Below are 7,832 nucleotides of genomic sequence, written 5' to 3'. Positions count from 1 at the left end.
GGTCCACAATCAACTAAAATGAGATATGCATGAAGCTTGGATGGCAAGGCAAAGTTGTTTGAACATTTGAAGCATTTATCTTGCCAACTGATACAGACATGTTTAAGCCATGTGCAGACCTATCAAATTTTGTCCAAAATAAATGAATTAGGACTCTTTGGAAAGCTTAGATCAAAAGGAACAACCCTTATGTTGAACACTTTTCCATTTGGAACTTGTATCATGGTGAATTTTGAGGTGGAAGTTTGAAAATTTCAACATGTCAAAATATTTTTTAAGTGTCAAGTCACATATTCAATTATTCTACCTTGCTTAACTTCTTATGTGAGCTCCAAATGAGAAATGTGTTTTCATCAAAGTTGTAGCTATTTCAAAAAAATTCAAAATGGTCACAAATTGGACATCATTTAGATTTAGGATGAATGAGTTATGCATTTTTGAATTTGAGGAAAATCACTTGTTCAATGGTATTGGTCCAAAATGACCTATAATCTATCCTCATATTATATGCGCATAAAAGTTGATTTAGCTCTTACTCCATACATAAAAGTTGAAGTAGACATATTAAATTTGATTGTGCAATTTGGAAATCCTTCATATCATAAAAATTGAGCAAGTTATGGTCTTGGGAAGTTGACTTTCAAATTAGGGTTTAGACAAAATGACATATAATGTTTCAACATAGAAAATGACTTTCCAAGCAAAATTAGCTCTAGACCTCAACATGAAATTTGTTTGGAGTGTCATTTAGAGTAACTCTCATCTTGGAATTATTTTTATATGATGAAAAGTGTAGGATATGGGGTCTATGGAGACCCAGTTTTGATCAGATGAATTCATCTGGCCAACCACCATCAACCAACTTGCTAACTTGCAATTCTCTTGACTTTTTAGGCTCATGGTAGATCATATATGCATAAGATGATAAAATTTGAAGTGTCCCTTTAAAAATCTGATCAATTGGTGAAGAAGCTTGTTGAAGAAGTTACACAAGATACCCAGATGAACTAGGGTTTCCAAGGTAAACCAACTCCAAACTCTTGAAGCATGCTTGATCAAAATAACATGTAGAGATCCTTGGGACTCATATATGATGCTTAGAGACATTGTAGATCATTCTTTGGTTGAGCTCTTAGCAATGAGGGTCTTAAACCCTAGATGTGAACTTGATATATCAAGGGTGATCATGCCCTACCTACAAAAGAGTTAGGTAAATGCAAAGACATATTTTTGGTATTTTGGTTAGTAAAATGATAATTTACAAGTATGATACAATCACATGGTGCTTGGTGATCTCTCCCAGAACAAACCCAATGAAACAGGGGTAAGGAGGATGTCAAGGTATGATCCCAATGCTAATGCATATAATGAAATTGCATGAGGAATCTTAGGGTCAAAATTGGGGTCTTACACATATCCAAAGCACCATCCATCTTTTCATGTCGAAGTCCAAGCATGTCAATTGCACTTCAAGTCATCAGCCAAAACTAAAAATAACCTGCGAAGAAGGAAGCGAATTCTTAGCTCTCATTTTCTAATTCAGAACTAAACCTACACAAACCACCAAAAAAATATGCATAAAAACCAAGTATGAACTCTCATGAGCTCTCCTAATAGAACCTATAACCAACCTTCAATTTCATCACCTAACAAGAAACGAACCGAATTTTTTAGCATAACAGAAATATATGATTCCCACAATGCATAAAAGAGCTTGAATCTCACCCTTAAAACATTCCAACTTTCCCTTCATCTCACTCGAACAAAATCCTTGACCCTACATTGAAATTGCTAATAGAATTGGTTTTTTAACATTACAATTACTCACAACAGTATATCAAATCCTGCACTAACTTGCTACTAACGATTTAACATCCAACCGAGTTCAAAACGGAAGCTTGACGACATGAATTAACTAGCATCCAATCGATCATCGACAAAATTCACTTCAGATAACTAACATGTTAATCAGACTAATCAACTAAGCACACCTTGCATCCTGCATTTTCATGTTGACAGTAGAAACATTATTATGCCCGCCATTCATGACAGCTTTGCAAAAATCATCCAGCCTACTAATACAGTAGAGAAAAATATCATTTTCATCCTGCAGTAAATCACATAACAGATCAAGACCTAATTCCACGCCATTGACTTGACCTAACCAATTTTCATTACTTAACTAACCGAATGACAACCTAACACATTTTTCAATGTCTAACTAACTGAATGTGAATTGAATTTACACTTTTGTTTCCAACAGATTTTATAACTAACATCCAACTGATATTCACTAACCAACTATCATAGCTCAATCTCATTTCAATGTGAATTTAAGTTAATTTTGTTACCTGCCCTAACGGTGCCCGATGTTCACGACCTGCCCGATTCAGTTACAGCTCTTCATTCCTCTCTATAACATTTCATTTGCCTCATTCCGCATCACTTTTTTAATTTCGGAAATTTCTTCATTCCAAACTTACACAACCTCTTGATTCTTCAAGCTACGCTTATCTTCATTCTGCAACGTCTGCAAGATTTTCATTCTGCAACGTCTGCAAGAGCTTGATTCTGTAACTTCTGCAAGAGCTTCATTCTAGAGCCTCAAGCTTTATTCTATAATCTGCAATTCACGGGGAAACAGATAACTGAATCATAGCAATTAGAAGAAGAAGACTAAAGAAGAAGAGGAGAAAGCAAATCGAGGAGAATTCGCTCATCCTCCTTACAACTTCTCAACCATTCCCGTACCAGAGGTGTTCTTCATCTGCAACGGTTCACACAAAAGCATACTCAATCTCTACAATTTACATACCAGTTTCAGAGTTACAAGAGTAAGAATAAGAAAGGCAAAGTTGGAATCAGTTTTGTACCTGTCAATGAGTAAAGCTTCGAGTCCGATAAGCCTCTTACATCCATTCTCGTTCTTCTTATTCGTTGTCATGTGCGTACATGAGTTGATTCGAGTGTGGATGATGATTCTAAGCTGCGAACTATGGAGGTAGAGTCACGTCCTTCATTTGGCGCAAGGAGAAATTTCCATCTTAGCTTCTTTCCATAAGCGCTTTTTCTGGTGTGTTTCGTGTTACTGAGATTTCTTTCAAATCCGGAGGAGGACATTGGATTCGTGGCACGATGAGCTCGTATAAGATGAATACGACGGATTCATGGTGTTGACAGGAGACGAATCCGGCGCGACTTTTGGAATGTGCGAGTAAGCTTGAATATGTGACATTCATTAGGCTCCAAGGGTTGAAGACCTCGTTCATCATGACTCGAGTTTAGTTATTCTTTGGTTCGGGCTTAAGGCCTAAACCTACTACCTGCATCGCCTGCTGGATCCACACACCCCCCACTGCTTTGCATCATTGGAATGGGCCTTCACTTCCTGGATTCATTATGGGCTCACTCCTAGTTCTTTTCTTGGGCTTGTCTGTTTTGTTAATTAGGATTAGATCATAAGTAACTAGGATTAATTAGAAATTAGGCTTTAAATTAGTGTGTAGTTAATTAGGTTCATGAGGTCAAGTTTAGGTTAGTATAATTGTTGATTATATTAGAAATTAGAATATAATTAGGATTTTTTTGGAATATTAAAATTGATGTTTTGGAATTTAAGTTTAATCAAATTTGTTTAGGATTTAGAATTAATTCTTAATTAGTCTTTCATGAGTAGAAATTTAATTAAATATCAATACTTTGTTAAAAGACCATTTTACCCCTTTAGAGTTTATTTTGGTTTTTTGGCCATGAACACATGCTCCTTTAGGACTAGAATTTGACATAGAATTTTAATCAAGTCTTAAGAATTAACATGATCCCTTAGCCTAGTTTGATCATTTCTAACCATTAGATTAGGTTTAATTTTAATTTCCAATTAATCCAAACTCTCCAATTAAATTGTTCAAAGTAATTTTGATCGATTAAATCCTCCGAACTTGTATAATCCCACATTATAAATTGAATGACCAAAATACGCTTGGTCACTTAGCAAGACTTTTATTTCTAAGTCGTGGAGCTCGAAGCCTCAAGTCAGATCTTCATTCAAGGCATCCTCAGTCACATCAAGCAGCGGATTATACAAGATAAATCAAAGGTCAACACTTGGTAAATATGATCCAAATTGTACGATACGAGCCTTTAGTAATAAGGAATGATGAGACGGAGTTTCTCCTATCCTTGTCTAGAGAGACTTTGCGTACAAAGCGTTCGCCCTAATTCATGGACTTTAGTACAATACGAATCGATTAAGCTACCAATTCTTCTTCATACAAAACAACATCGACACAAGGATCAACAAAGAATATTCTTCTCCAACAACTTGTCAGTTATAAGAAGTATCACACGACATGAGCCTTAAGCAGTAGGAAATGATGAGACAAAGTTTCTCCCATCCTTGTCTAGAGCGACTTTGCGTACGGGGCGTAGGCCCTAGCTATTCAAAGCGTTTGCCCTTATTCATAAATTTTAGTGTGATTTTCGTCAATCAACTGTCAAGTATCTCTCTCTTCACATGGCAAGAAGCAACAACAAAGATTCTCCTCCAAAAACTTGAAAGTTAGGATAAGAATTACACGCACAAGCCTTAAGTAGTAAAGAAGGAATGAGACTGGAGCTTTCCTACACTCATTCTAGATATCTTTGGGTGCGGGACATTTGACTCGTTGCTTATCGTATCCACCTTTACTCCTAGACATTAGTGTGGTTCTTATCCAATAACTATCAAGTCTTCTCCACTCTTTCAATCAATCATTTTCTTTTGCCTCATCAATCATCTTACTTTCAGCCCTAGTGGGCTGAACTATCAAAGCTTTGATTTCCTTATTGCACTATAAGGATACGTAGGCAGGAGAATTCAGATTCTTTGTGAGCTACCCTATTTATGAATCAATCATTCTCCATTCATCAACCAATACTATATTTTTGATATCAACTATACTTCTCCTTGGATTCCTTGTACATCCTTTTAGGAAGATTTAGTGGCAGTACACCTCATCAATCGAGAGTTATTTGAATCGTACCCAAACATTTAATTCATTCTCTTATGGCTAAGATGCCAGTTTTCTCTTCGATTCAGAGCCTATCTCTTTCTCGGATCCAAGATACCATTATTTTTTGATATCAAATTGTTTGTTCATATCCAGTGATATATTGTTCCTTGTACACAACAATACTCTCTCTTGGGCCCCGCCTATACCCTTTTAGGACGATATAGTGGCAGTCCATCTTGTGAACCAAGAGTTGTTTGGACCGTACCCAGACATTTAATTCATTCCTTTTGGCTAAGATGCATATTTACTCTTTGATTCCAAGTTCCATCCATTTGTGGGTTCCCTTGATACCATTTTGTTGGTACAAGTTATACTTTTTATCACTGTATATCTCTCTCTTTTCTCGTGGTTCCACGAACTACGATTGCTCTTATTTTCTCATTGCACAATGAGAATATGTAGGCATGGGGATGCGAATCCTTGGCGAGCATATTCCTAATTATTCCTTCTCCTTCCTTAGGGCATCATTCATATCTTTCATGATTCATTACCTACATTCGATCATAAATTGTTCACCCAGAGACACACTATTTCTTTGACATCGAAACATAGTTTTCTTTGGAATTCCATACATTCCCTTTTAGGACGCCTAGCGAAAAGTCCACGTTTGTACCTAGAGTTGTTTGGACCGTCCCCGGACATGTAATTCCTTCTTTTTTGGCTAAAAAGTTATTTCCCTCTAGGGTGGAAATCTCATTTCTATTGTGGATTCCAATACACTTTCACCTTTAGGTTTCAAACTACACTTATTCAGTCACTTGTTACCAAGTACTCTATTTTGTGACTTTGGTCGCTTCATTCTGTTCATCTCCATGATACATTCATATTCTACCTTCATTCACTCCACGTGATATACTAGTCACATTTAAGCCAAATACATTACTTCTTTGTGCTCCTTCTTGCGCCACTCTGTGAACCAAGAGCTGTTTGCATCATCCTCAAACACTTATTTCTTCGTATTCACTCTTCGGTTCATATTTTTCACCTTTATTGGAGTTCAAATCATATTATCCTTTGGTTCAGACCATACCTTTGATCACACTTCTTTTCATCTCCCACCACTAGTTCTTTGAACTGCAGAGCTCTGAATTCCTCATTGCACTATGAGGATACGTAGGCATGAGGCCCCCAATCCTCACCGAGCACTCTATCTATTTCTCTTCCTTTCCTATTTTTTACGATTAATCTTTATATCACACCTATTCGAGCTAGAACTATCAAAACAGTTCCCATGAAGTACTATGGATGTTTGGGGTGCTAATAGCTTCCCCTTACACAACCGACTTCCTTACCTAGCATATCTCTTTCCCCGGGGTTTTATCGATGTTTTCCCTTTCCTTCAGGAATAAATAAAGTTCGATGGCGACTCTGTTGTATGTTCGAGCGTGCGACACGTTCGGGTATTTCCGCTAGCTTCAACAGTCTATCATGTAGTTTTAAAAGATATCAAACCCACAAGGACTAATAATCAATCTAGTGTTATCAATTGATGAAATATAAAGTTAAAGCTATTAATTACTTAATTTGGACGTAATTAAAAACTAGAATTGGAATAGGATTTAGGAAAATATCAAGAAAGTGAGGCCAAAATGTGAACTTTGTGCACCTCAGGGACTCTGTAACTCATTGGTGTTTGTTTTATGTTAAGCTTCTTTCAGTAGGAAATACTAGTTTAAAAACTCTATCTCACACTCTCGCGCTATTGATTAAAGCTACACCCCCTAACCATGAGATTTTGCTCTCGCTCGCCCATTTCAATTAAGAAGTATTTTTTGAAAACTAAATAAGTTCTAATTGATGCCTAAAGTGATCTTGCTGTATTTAGGATCAATGCTCAGTTTCCACTATCCGATTCAACTCTCACACTCTCGCACTATCGACTCGAACCTTAATTATTTTTCACTCTCGTGCAAAAACGTGTAAATTATACTTGAAAACTAAAGCTAGAAAAATAGTTTAAGAAAAGTTTACGCAAATTCATTACCGAGTCCCGTCGGAACGACGGTACTCACATACCAGACTCAAAGACGTTTAGATAGACATGGAATTAAACTTAAACAAACTAACCATGGTAATTGAAATTAAAGATATCATGGTAATCGAATTAAAGTGCGATAAATGGAAATATAAATTAATAACGTAAAAACCTGAAAACTTGAATTAAATTGCGAGAAACTTCAAATAACATGAATGGAAATAAATGATTACAATTATGTTGGCAGACTTGTGATCCAAGAGTACAGAACATTAAACTAAAGTTGTGATAACCTCTCGATGTGAGCAGTTATCACTTTGAATGTAATATCTTCCTAAAACTAAAAGAAACAGAGCTTTCATGCAATACTTAGATGTCTAAAACTCCTAAAAACAATGTCTTATATAGAGTCCCAATGCTGGAGAACCCTTTCCAAACGTGTAGAATTTCGTTGAGAGAATGTAGGAAGGTGGGAAAGAATGAGTCAAGTTGGTTTTTCAACTTTCTGTTACTACGCACATCTGGTGACCTCCATTAGGCTCATGGCGAACGCCATGAACTTAAGTTGGGTGATGACGTGGCTGGGTGCATGGAGAACTCCATAAGGTGATGGTGAACACCATGCACCAGAAACATGCTTTTTCTGCATTTTTCTCCCTTTTCTTGCTCCTTTTCCGATTTCTACGCATGACACTCTATAATTGACAAGTACCATAAATGAAAACAAAACACGACATAAAATTAATAAAACATGATAAAACAAAACAAAATAGCATGTGAATCGGGTCGAAATATATGATACATTT

At 36.4% G+C, this 7,832-nt stretch overlaps 1 long non-coding RNA gene across 4 annotated transcripts; it reads right to left on the bottom strand.

Moving 5' to 3' along the window:
- Positions 1-625: 625 nt before the first annotated feature.
- Positions 626-3,285, bottom strand: LOC127097325 (uncharacterized). 4 transcript variants are annotated; one of them, XR_007793001.1, is made up of 6 exons: positions 2,874-3,284; positions 2,752-2,767; positions 2,352-2,623; positions 1,992-2,107; positions 1,726-1,777; positions 626-1,498 (listed from the first exon to the last, which is right to left on the bottom strand). It is a non-coding gene; the product is annotated as an uncharacterized LOC127097325 (long non-coding RNA). The 4 variants fall into 4 exon arrangements; XR_007793000.1 differs by lacking the exon at positions 1,726-1,777 and having other exon boundaries at positions 2,730-2,767; positions 2,874-3,285; XR_007792999.1 differs by having other exon boundaries at positions 626-1,777; positions 2,874-3,283.
- Positions 3,286-7,832: the final 4,547 nt, after the last annotated feature.

This window comes from Lathyrus oleraceus, chromosome 6 (assembly GCF_024323335.1).
Source record: "Lathyrus oleraceus cultivar Zhongwan6 chromosome 6, CAAS_Psat_ZW6_1.0, whole genome shotgun sequence".
NCBI lineage: Eukaryota > Viridiplantae > Streptophyta > Magnoliopsida > Fabales > Fabaceae > Lathyrus > Lathyrus oleraceus.
Note: the sequence above shows the minus strand (reverse complement) of the source record. Positions and strands in the feature narration are given on the sequence as shown.